This window comes from Podarcis muralis, chromosome 9 (assembly GCF_964188315.1).
Source record: "Podarcis muralis chromosome 9, rPodMur119.hap1.1, whole genome shotgun sequence".
In the NCBI taxonomy this organism is placed as follows: domain Eukaryota; kingdom Metazoa; phylum Chordata; class Lepidosauria; order Squamata; family Lacertidae; genus Podarcis; species Podarcis muralis.
In genome coordinates, this window is record NC_135663.1 from 32,300,256 (window position 1) to 32,313,273 (window position 13,018).

Consider the following 13,018-nt stretch of genomic DNA (forward strand, 5'->3'; position numbering starts at 1 on the left):
TGTTTTAATTGAATGGGGTGGAAACAGCTATCTCTAAAATACTGTGTTTATATTATGGCAGTATTTTATATACAAATGAATAAAAAAAATTCGTTGTCTATGTAATTATTTTACCCTTGTTACACCAATGGATGAATGTAGATATAATCATTTTCTTTGATGGATCATAGCACACTAGAATGGTGTTTGCTATCTGCCCTTTTAAAATGGTGATTAATGTGAAGAAGGAGTTGACCAGCAAAGCTGTTTAAATATGCTCTCCACGTTTGTATGAAATGAGTTCTGTCCAGCTGACACTTATGTATTTTTATCAGTGCAGAAGGATGAGCATAATTTTGATTTGAAATGTTAAAGTAAACTCTGACAGACAGGGAGGCTATAATATAAATAGAACAAAGAAGTAGAGTTATCTCCTTATACACACAATAGAAGTTTCAGAGACCGGAACAAGTCTCCCCTCCTTTTAGCAGTAAGTTCTTGGCGACAGGCTGCTATGGTTTCTTTGATTTAAGAAGTGAACACTTAATAAAATTCAAACAGCCATTTCTCACTTCTTGTCCTCCATGTGATCATTCTTCATACTTCCATCACTGTGGGGCCTGACCATACCCAAAGTCCACACAGGTGGAAAGATTGGTAACAGGAGAGTCTGGTGCACATATACAGGCTTCTTCCATGATTTGAAACCCTGATCAGGGTTGCAGATCACGGGGATAACCTCTCATATGTCCAGCAGGCTTTTCTGTTACAGATGTTCTTCCAATGTGGTCAGTGAGGTAAGGCACATGATAGTGGGGATCAGGCCAGTGGGCGTAGCCCTCTTCTCTTCTTTTCCTTCATGCAATTAATATCACATGGAGCATGAAGGAGAAGGGGTTGTATGTTAAATGGATGTGAAATACAGAAAATGATGGGTGGGATCCAATTCAATGATTTACGCTTGTGCCAGGGAACATTTCCTCCTTTCTTCCGCCACTCACACCCGGCAACTTCCACAAATCTGCTCCGGAGAATTTGGGGGGAAACCCAGAACAGATTTAGGGGACACACAGAGGGAGGAGAGGGGAGAAAGTTCCCTTGCACAACTGCAAATCCTTGTGCTAAAGGGGCAACTTGCTTAGCACTACATAGGGTACAAATGTAAACAGCCTTGGCCCAGTATACCCAGTCTCCACCCCCATCGTTCTTCCCGGATGCTGAGGTCCAGCGCCAAGGGCCTTCTGGTTCCCTCATTGCAAGAAGCAAAGCTACAGAGAACCAGGCAGAGGGCCTTCTTGGTAGTGGCGCCTGCCCTGTGGAACGCCCTCCCATCAGATGTCAAAGAGATAACCAACTATCTGACATTCAGAAGACATCTGAAGGCAGCCCTATTCAGGGAAGTTTTTAATATGTGAGATTTTAATGTATTTTTGGTCTTTGTTGGAAGCCACCCAGAGTGGCTGGGGAAACCCAGCCAGATGGGCGGGGTACAAATAAATAATAATAATAATAATAATAATAATAATAATAATAATAATAATAATAATAATAATAATTAACCCAACGAGCCTACTTAGAAGAATGGATTTTGAATTTCAAAATTTGAGTTCTGACATTTAACAAGAACTTGAGTGCTATTTTGCTGTATCTAATTAAGTTATATTCAGAATAGGCCTGCTGAAAATAGTAAATCTGTCAGTCATGTCTACTAACTTCAATCTGAGCAGGATGTGCACTGGATACAATCCATTATTGATATTAGAAATTCTCATTATATTTTAAAAATATATAATACTATTACTATTAAGTTAGACACAAAGAAATGTTAGGCAACAGCTTCTTAAAAACATTTGACACCACCCACCCCTTTTTCTTAGGTTTGGAACTGTTTCCTCTTGGGTATCCTCACTTTCTTCCTCCTACCCTTTCTGTCTTTGCTCAACACACTTGTTTATTAAAGCCTGTCTTGATCACCGTCATACTTTATCTATATTTATTTGTCAGGTTTAGTGGGTTAATTTATTTGCCCATGCACAGTAACAGTGTGATATAAGGGAGAAATTATTTACGAGGAGGCTGATGTGGGTTTAATAAGGCCACAACTTTATTGGTTACAGACAATGTATGGAGTTTGGAATCGCAAGGTTTCAAGGATTCAGTCCATGGACAGTCTGACTGCTGGCTGGTGTTCCAGTCCCTACCTGAGTTCTGCAACAAAGTCTGGGGCATTACATGATTCTTGGCAGGGATTTTAAAAACTATTTTTGGGGGGTGGGGGAAATATGCTAAAATCACGTAAAATCATCATTTAAAATTATTAAACACACATTTATTTAAATAAAGACTATTTGATTTTAATGGCTTGTGGTAAATGTCGGTGCACTTTTCATACACTAGAAAAGTAACTCATAAATGAAATGTTCATTGTTGTTTTATAAGTTAGTCAGAACATTCTGCACCAGCTGAAGCTTTCCAGCAGTCATCAAACTTAACCCCATTTAAGGTAGTGTGACCTTTGGAATATGAAGATACAAATGATGTTCATCCCATGTCTCTGAATGTAATAATGGATTTATAGCATTCAAGTGCACTCTTTCTTTCTTTCTTTCTTTCTTTCTTTCTTTCTTTCTTTCTTTCTTTCTTTCTTTCCTTCCTTCCTTCCTTCCTTCCTTCCTTCCTTCCTTCCTTCCTTCCTTCTTTTGCAGCATCTCTCAACCATAGGCGGATATAAAATTATTTAAATTTTCTCCGTAGTTTTCTGTTGTTTGCTTCTTGTATCCATATAAGCTCTGCTGATAGTTTTAGATCACCCACCAACTCCATAGGTGCTTGTCCCTTTTGTCTTTTGAAATTGTAGGATCACCTACAGAGCCAGTGTGCAGTGGCGTAGCGTGGGTTGTCAGTACCCGGGGCAAGGCAAGTAATTTGTGCCCCCTAACCCGTGGATTTGCGCCCCATAACCCTAACCCCCAGATGTTGCGCCCAGTGCGGCCGGCCCCCCCTGCACCCCCCACGCTACGCCACTGCCAGTGTGGTGTAGTGGTTAAGAGCGGTAGTCTTGTAATCTGGGGAACCGGGTTCGCATCTCTGCTCCTCCACATGCAGCTGCTGGGTGACCTTGGGCCAGTCACACTTCTTTGAAGTCTCTCAGCCCCACTCACCTCACAGAGTGCTTGTTGTGGGGGAGGAAGGGAAGGGAAAGGAGAATGTTAGCCGCTTTGAGACTCCTTAAAGGGAGTGAAAGGTGGGATATCAAATCCAAAACTCTTCTTCTTCACCATACTAACACTCTTTTCTTCCACTGGTATTTTCTATCTTTTCATAATATTCCCAAGATCGTGAATTCCATGGCATGTTAAGCTGTTCATGTTTCTCTGTACCATGGCCCAGTTCTCCACTCCATAACACATCATAGGCAATATGCACATATTGAACACTTTAGCTTTCAGGTGTCAGGGAATATTTCTATTTTTCATTATGAAGCTAAATTTCCCTTCTCTTTATTCCCTCTGTTCAGTTTTCTCTCCCAGAGTGATCCCCCCCCCATAGATGTATTCTTCAACTTGCTGTATTGCTTTATTTTCTAATTGTATATTATCCTCTTCTTTGAACATTCCTTTAGTCTTGGCTAGAGCCATCTTCAGTCCTACCTTTTTTATTCTTGGTTCAGTTTTTCCAGCATTCCTTGTAGACTTTTGGATATTATGACTATATCTTCTGCATATCGCACTAACAACTCTATTAAAGCTCTGAGAAAAAGTAATCCCTAGAAACCCCTCAGCCCAGTTTCCTTCCTTCACTTCTAATTCCTCTCTTTGTTCCTTGTGACTTGAAGTAGGGGGCACAATGAGACAACCAGGGACTTCCATGGTTCAGGAATCATGGTTTCTGCATGACATTCCTTCATTCACTTCATGAGGCTTGTGACTGTGAGTATGGCGTGGAAAAGTGGTGGGTTTTACTCTTAGGCTTCAATCATATAGACATTTACCTGGAAGTAAGACTCACTGAACTGAATGAGCCTTACTTCTGGGTAGACACATATAACTTTGCAGTATTATAGATCTCAACAGTATCTCAACAGATGAGATACTTCTGTCCCAGGATCCCTTCCCAATTCTCAGTCCTTTACTAGAGGCATGTACTGCGATGGAGGAATGGCTTTAATTAGGTGTCCTAAAAGACTGCATCTTTGAACATTTCTTGGATTAATTCCAGGAAAGCTGATCTTTAACTTTTATACTCAGAGGCCAATCTGATTTAATTCAAGGCACCCTTAATTTACATAGGACATAATAAAAATGCACAGTGCTTCTATAGCATGAGGCCGTAGAGCTGATGTCTGTGGAGAGGTATGGTACATTAACTTCCTCGCCTCAGTGCTACGATGTATATAGGAAATCACTTGAGTTTAAAAGGTGACGGTTCAGTCCAGTAATTCTTGACATATGACATTTCACAACAGCTGAAGTTACTGAACAGAACAGAGGAGTTGGGGGAGCTGCAGTCATAAGGGATTGGTAATTAGAGACAAAACCTTTCACCTCAGGTCAACGTTTAAAATCCAACCCAAGTTTGTAGCAGCCAGAACTCATTACCATCTGCAGCCTTTGTTAGTGGCCACATGAAATGAACTAGTGGTGCTAATGTATTGGAAATGGCTGGCTGTACAGTATCATATTCAGCAGAAATTGAAATTTAGACCGTAAGCTTCTCCAGAGCAAGAAGGAGTATGTATGCTTCTGTGTATTAGGCAGTGTCATCTACAATATTATAACTCAACAAATAAATAAAGCCAAATAATATTCACTGTTCTTATTGGCTCTTATAGCACAAATACATGAGCATTACTTCACATGGAGATTGCATTCATCTCTCGGTGCTCAAAGGTTCATTAGACAAGATGCTCTAACTGCAATTTATTCATTTAAATGCATATCTTGCTATTACGGGCAGCTTGTGGCGTGTTGAAAGTGTCCTTGCTATGTCCTTCACTCTTAACTCCCCATCCCATCTTCTCAAATGTCCTCCTGCCTAAGTATGCTTTTCATTCCATCTTACCACCACCCCAAATCCAGTTGATTAACTCCTCCCACAGTGTCTTTCTCACTTCTTTGTGAAAACTGCTGCGTATTTTATGGAAGGGGTGCACAGTCTGTATTTGTGTGGCATGTCCAATGGCTATATACAATTTCTGAACCTATTTCCTCAGAAATGTGTCAGTGAGCTTCATAGTACTTACTTCTCAATCTATTGCCAACCTAGCAGTTTGAAAGCATGCCAGTGCAAGTAGATAAATAGGTACCGCTGGAAAATGGTTACCGAAGGTAAATGGTGTTTCCGTGCTCTCTGGTTTCCGTCACAGTGTTCTGTTGTGCCAGAAGCAGTTTAGTCATTCTAGCCACATGACCTGGAAAGCTGTCTGTAGACAAACGCTGGCTCCCTTGGCCTCAAAGCAATATGAGTACCACAACCCCATAGTCGCCTTTGACTGGACTTAACCGTCCAGGGGTCCTTTACCTTCAGGGGCATTCTGGGGGGGTGTTCAGTGGCTCGCCCCGGGTGCCATTCCAAAGGAGGGATGACAAAATGCTGACCCCCCGATCAGCGGCACCCCCCAGAGCATGTGTCACACCCCCTGCAGGCAGCGCGCCATGCCCCCTGGGACGAGCGCCGCTCCGGGTACTGGAATAGGTTGCTTCGCCTCTGTTTACCTTTACTTCTCAGCACCTGTGGTTAGGATTGTGCTGTTAGATTGTGCTGTTCCATCCTAGCCTGCTTATCACTGACAAAAGAACTGAATCATGTGCCTTTAAAGAAGCTCAATTACATGTGCTATTACAACTGATCAAGGGCTAAAAGATGAGCACATCTGGCTCTGCCCACAGACTGAGGGAAGTTCAGGATTCAATCAAATATTGACAAACTCAAATTGTGCAGTTAAAGTGAATGTGGTGCTCTTGTGCAACAAAACATTATCTATCTATCTATCTATCATCTATCTATCATCTATCTATCTATCTATCTATCTATCTATCTATCATCTATCTATCTATCTATCTATCATCTATCTATCATCTATCTATCTATCATCTATCATCTATCTATCTATCTATCTATCTATCTATCTATCATCTATCATCTCTATCTATCTATCATCTATCTATCTATCTATCTATCATCTATCTATCATCTATCTATCTATCTATCATCTATCTATCTATCATCTATCTATCTATCTATCATCTATCTATCTATCATCTATCTATCTATCTATCTATCTATCATCTATCTATCTATCTATCATCTATCTATCTATCTATCTATCTATCTATCTATCTATCTATCTATCATCTATCTATCATCTATCTATCATCTATCTATCTATCATCTATCATCTATCTATCTATCTAATCTATCTATCTATCTATCATCTATCTATCATCTATCTATCTATCTATCTATCTATCTATCTTCTATCATCTATCTATCATTGTGTGTGTGTTTTCTCTCTTTTTGGCCTCTCTAATGTTTCCTCTCCAAATCTAGCCATGCTAGATATTTTAAAGAGATATCACCACTAGCAAACCTTGCTTTTTGATTGATACACACACACACACACACACACACACACACACACATATATGAACAGTCAATGAGATGTGAGGAGCCCAAGGTGATTTGTTGAAAAAGAGAACTTTATGGGAAAGCAGAGTCACCAAGGCAGAGAAAAGCTGTCAGAAAACACAGAACAGGAATAATGTAGCAAAGGTGAAGGGGGACAGATGAAGATAATCAAAATGATGTACAGTGGTACCTTGGGTTGCATATGCTTCAGGTTACATACGCTTCAGGTTACAAACTCCGCTAACCCAGAAAGAGTACCTCGGGTTAAGAACTTTGCTTCAGGATGAGAACAGAAATCGTGCTCCAGCAGCATGGCAGCAGCAGGAGGCCCCATTAGCTAAAGTGGTGCTTCAGGTTAAGAACAGTTTTAGGTTAAGAATGGACCTCCAGAACGAATCAAGTACTTAACCCGAGGTACCACTGTACAGTTTAAGGTACATCTCACCAGACTAATGGGAGGAGAATAACCATAGTATTTCCACTCAAGCTGACAGCTTCTAGGGCAACTAGGCCCCAGAGTCTCTTAGAGCAACAAATAAACCTTTGGTTAGATGTGTAAGACCTCCAGTCTGTCATTCTCTTCTTGGCTAACTGATTCTGGTTCTGGGTTGGATGGGCTCATGTCAGGAGGCAGCTGTTGTCTTCTTCACTATGTGTAATCTATGTGAAGTAACCCTCTGGTTAAACATTGTTTTGCTACTGATAATTCCACTCTACTGCTTAATTAGGTGTGATGTTTATGAGCTAGAAAAGCTAAACCAAATTTGGACATATTGGCATTATCCTCCTCAGCTATTCAATTTCATCTATAAACCAAGACCCCATAGTCCCCTCATTAGGGGGTAGTGGTGAAAATAAATATTATAGCTTCCTATGTGACTGCAGCAATTTCAACCACACTTTCACAAACACCTCTTCTCCCCAGAACTTGCACTGACATAATTAAAATTGTCACAACTGCACAGAAAACTGCTTAACAGAAATATGTAGAACTGCACCTAGGGATGAATGAATCAGTCAGTTCTAGTCTCTCTCTCTCTCTCTCTCTCTCTCTCTCTCTCCCTCCCTCTCTCTGTGTGTGTTTTTAAAAATCTTAAATTCAGTTTCCCACACTTACACAACAATTTGAAATCAATTTATGAAAATTCATCTATGATTTAGTGTGAATTTCTCCTAAATAGGCATATTTTTTGCATGCAATACCTAATATGCACATTTTTGCAAGCACTTTCCTCCTGATATAATTCATTTTTGGGTGTTATTTTCACCACCTCCCACATTATTATTATTTTTTGCACACTTTCCCTTAATATGTACATTTCTGTGCAATTTTTTTGGCTGCATCACAAAATTCAGAGAAGTACAAATTTTGAATAATAATTGGCTCAAAAAGTGTGAATTGGGTTGGTCCTCATTAAAATACAAACAAAATTGAATCTCTACTCCATCTCAAACTGTCCCCATGTAGCTACATCTTAAGTGGCAATCATACTGTTAATCAGACTTAATCACTAACATGTTCAAGTGGGGCTGCTTAAAAACATTTAACTTAACCTGTGTGTACATACTTTGTATGCCTGATTTCTAGCATTTTGAACATGATATTCCGGTGATACCTATATGAACAGCATGGTTAAAATACTCCCTCAAGCTAGCCTTTCCACCCCCGCTCAACCATAAGATTACATTTTTGCAGTAATATTATTTATTGTCAAGGGAGAATTTAAAAGTAAACAGACTCACTAAACCTTTAACTCTTCCGAATTTCAACCAAGTTCATAATGAAGCCCACTGCATAAAACAGCAAACAAACAAACAAACAAAATCCACACACACGCAAACACACAGCAGCAGTAATATGCACAATATCTGATGGAGAATATGAGCTCTGAGTTCCAGAAAGTATTTTTATTTTTAAAAAGAGGATATGCATCTCATTGCAAATTGCAAAATCACGTAAGTTGCATGTGCCGTGACTTGGATGCTTCAGCAGTTGCAAAGTGCCACCCAGCAGTCAGTACAACAGACTATCAGTTGGATATGTTTCAGTTTCAGTTACTGGTAGCACAAAGGCTATTGAATATTTTGACAACATCTGTGTTCAAACTTTTCCTATTCTTACTAGTCAAGCAGGTTAGAAAGGTTAGTGTCTTAAAGAAAATGCAGTCATGAATGCATCATTGAAAGGGATTTAGTCCCCGCTCCCCGCTGTGGCCTGTCCAGTTCTGAATGAATCCTTAAATTTGACTACACAAACACTCTGGCTTCAGTGAGACTTAATCCCACACACACTGCTCTGTTTATATCTAATCTGGCTTTCCTGCAAAGGTGGTTACAGTAAATTTGCAGTCCTATACAAATTTACCTGGGATTAAGTCTCACTGAAGCCAGTGAGGCTTACTTATGACTAGACATGTATCACTATCGGCATGTGGTCACTATTAAACTCTTGGAGAAAACCAGTTTTGAATGAGTTCTGGAGTTCAGGTGGTGGGTAGCTTCTGTGTAGAGCTTAATAAGGATAGTATGGTGTTGCTGATTTCCCAGATCTCTGAGAAGCTTTTACTACTGAGAACAGTTTTGGAAGGGATTGAGGTATAGATTTACTAGATCAAACCAAAGTCCTGTCTAGTCTCAGTGGACAACAATATACCTCTTATTTCCTTACTCTCTATTATCAGGAACACCTATAACCTGCCATTTAGCCAAAAGTCCCTGGGCAAAAAAATGCATACACATTAAAACCAAAATTAACAATGTCATACTAAAATAAAATCCAACAACAACAATAGAATTCACAGTAAAATCACAGAGCAATAAAACCACAAGGTAGCAGCAGTGAAAACAATGGACCTCATCCCCGGATGAAGAAAGCTCCCAACAGGAAATAAGCAGAATAGCCTTCTCATGATGCTGTTCCTCAGCAACTGGCACTCAGAGACATGCTGATTCTAGTCCTGGAGGTAGTATAAAGCCATTGTAGACAGTAGGTTTTGAAGTAGGAAGCCAGTGTTTAACAGTGGGTCCATTTCATTTCACTTAGTCCCAGATGAATCTTCACAGTCTTTCCATGATATGCTTAGCATTTGGCCATTTATATTAGAAACCCTTCCAGAAGAATGGTCCATTCCATAGTAACTATTCTAGCATAATTATAACATACCTTGCTTCACTGAACTTCCCCCATTAATGCTTTCAAGGTACACAGTCCATCAAAAAGCAATAATCAACATGAAAATATTCAATGATATACAAAATCTCTGGGAAAATTCTCTTTTAATGAACAGTTTTGAATACACTGTATTTATAATAGCAACTTAAACTGAATGCATATGCCTAATGAGGAAGCCAAGTAAGCAGACTGGCTTCCTGAAGTAAGAATTTTAAAGATTTGCTCTAAAGACTTGCTAAAACCTAATTGTGATGTATTCTTTTTAGCTCAGTGGTACTTGGCATTCTACAGTATGCCATTACCATAATGTTTATTTCCAAAGGAATGCACTAGCTTCTTGTAATTTTATGAGGGGATGAAACCACAACACAAAATATACTTAAATCCCCTGTGAGAAATTTAACTTGAATTTCACAAGCTTTTCAGAGTAATTCATTTGAATCTGAAACACTGGACCCAGTTTTCATATGTATATAATGCCTAACATTTTATTTTCAGATGCACTATCAACTTGGGAATACCATTTAATAGAGCAATTTAATTGATTATCCCCATGGCCCATAATCACCTTTGTCTCGTGAAGGAAAAGATGGCGCTTCTTGAGAAACAGGCACCACTCCCAAGTAAGAATGTCCCCTCTGATATCCCCATAAAAAGGAATGAAAAAGAAAGGTGGGAACCAGCTGCCTCTCCTTATAAAAAAGTAGAAAATATTCATTTTGTCAGTTTTGCACTTGTACCGATGCAACTGAAGCACTGTGCAGGTTTTAATAAAGCAGCCATGATGTCTGCTTCTTATGATTGTACTGCAGTTTTGAGTCCCACATGATATCATACCACATGGCAATTTCCTTTCAGCCCAGCATTAAATATGTATCTGAGCCACAAGGCAAAGAAACTTAAGGGCAGTTATGCTGGTGCTTGCTGCATCTCCCTCCTTGTGTCATAGATACCAATGTCACTTGCAGCAGATAGATGTCTTTGAGACATTGTTGTCCCTAGGATTAAAATGAGAGAGGAGAGAAGATAGAACAGTGATGTGAATAAGAGTCAAGAGTGGCATGGGGGAAAAAATGACTCCAAACAAGGAAGGGGACAACAGAAGTCATCATGCATCACAGGTCTCTTTCAAAGCAGCATCGTGACCTAGCTTAATCCCGATATATTGCTTTGAAAATAGACTCCTTTGATCTCCTTTAGAGAAAGTATTTTGGGGGATATAATACCACTTGACCTTCATACAAAGGCACATGCTGGCATCCCTTGGAATGGCCATCATTTTATCTTTTCTGGGTTACGACCTCTCCATTGCATTCTGGACTCTTGTTGGTTGGATTCAATGTATAATGAGATTGTGTCACATCTGAAGTTTGTAGCTCTGTGTGCACACATGACCAATTACCTTTTTGAACTTGAATGTATCCCTAGTATGAAGACTAAAGGTCAATTAAGATGTTTCCATGTATAGTTCTTTATACAAAATGTTCCATTATCTTTCATTTCATTTCATTTTTACATCTCTTTTCCTGGCATACTTTTGCAAAAAGGCTAGGCAAGACCTTTGCTTTGGGCCCTGGGAGATTACTTTTTAGACCTGCTGGTATATATCTGATATAGAGATGGAACACTGGTCTCCCTTTATGGACCTTGACTTTGAGTAAATTATCCACACCATAAAGTAATATACTAGGTGCTACCATAATTCACATTTACAGGTTTTGAGATGGCAGGTTTCATAGCTGCATCTCCTCACTTTCCAATGCAACTTCTGTCATTTACATCAGTGCCCCCTTTTCAAACCTTTTATTATTTTCTTTTATTATTTTTTAATTGAGAGCTAGTCCATACATTACAGGTCCCTGGTAGTAGGGATCAATATGTAAACCCTGCCTATTCTGTGGGAAGTTACCTGCCTTTACAAATGGCCTCCAGTGATGTGTGTAGCTCATTGCAGGCATCACTTGGGACATTCTCCTGAACAATATGGCTTGGTGCAGAAGGACTGGAAAACCTTCCCTATGAATGCTTATGCCCGTGATGAATGCCGGGGTGGGTGGGTATTTTCATTTAAAGTAGTTGGCTTTCCAGAACTATACAATCACAAGTGTGATGAAGGTGTGTGAGCATGTGCACCTCTCTCTCTTTCAATAATTTAATTTCTCTAAAGTTGGCTTGTTGTCAGAGCTGATTATTCACAGTGCATAGTGTGAAAAGCTCCTCAAACTCAGTGATAATATAAGCAACGTCAACTAAATGTTCATGAGATGATGAATGATAAATAAATTAAAAGAGGTAAATAAAAATAAGTAATCATAAGTTAACATTGATCCATACAGAGATTTGTTCTTCCAGTGCTTTAAGAAAGTAAATAATAAGGTTGTAAAACTGTGGACCTAAGGAAAATAAAATAGCATATCCTTGCCATTTGACATGGGAGGTGGCTCGAAGAACTGTGTAGTCTTAAATAATATATGTACTGTAGTCTCTGGGCAGTGATGCTCATGGGAACTTTCAATGAGGAAACCTTAAAGCTTGGGTCTCTTGATAGATTGATAGAGGTATTGCTTCTGACAGAAGATTCAGCTGAGAGTAACAGACAATAACATGGCTGATTACAAAGCAGAAGATGCAAATTTGACCACATTTCTATGCATTAAACTGGCTTAGGATTTCTTGGATTTTAATATAAAATACAATGAAGTGTTTCAAATAAGATTCTTCTATCTTGCTGGGTATTAACAAATCACACTATGCAAAAAGCAAAGGAGGAGGAAAAACATGTTGAACAAAGCCTTGCCAGGAAAGAAGGATAAAATGTCTGAAGTACAGAAAGGTATGTATCTCACATCAGCAACAAATGTAGTACGGCCAATTGACATCCCACTGATTAATATTTTTATATGCAGATACTGCCGTTAATTAGGAAAATAGCAGCCTTCTCCCCCGCCCCTCTGGGACGCGGGTGGCACTGTGGGTAAAACATCAGCGCCTAGGACTTGCCGATCGCATGGTCGGCGGTTCGAATCCCCGCGGCGGGGTGCGCTCCCGTCGTTCGGTCCCAGCGCCTGCCAACCTAGCAGTTCGAAAGCACCTCCAGGTGCAAGTAGATAAATAGGGACTGCTTACCAGCGGGAAGGTAAACGGCGTTCCGTGTGCTGTGCTGGCTCGCCAGATGCAGCTTGTCACGCTGGCCACGTGACCCGGAAGTGTCTGCGGACAGCGCTGGCTCCCGGCCTATAG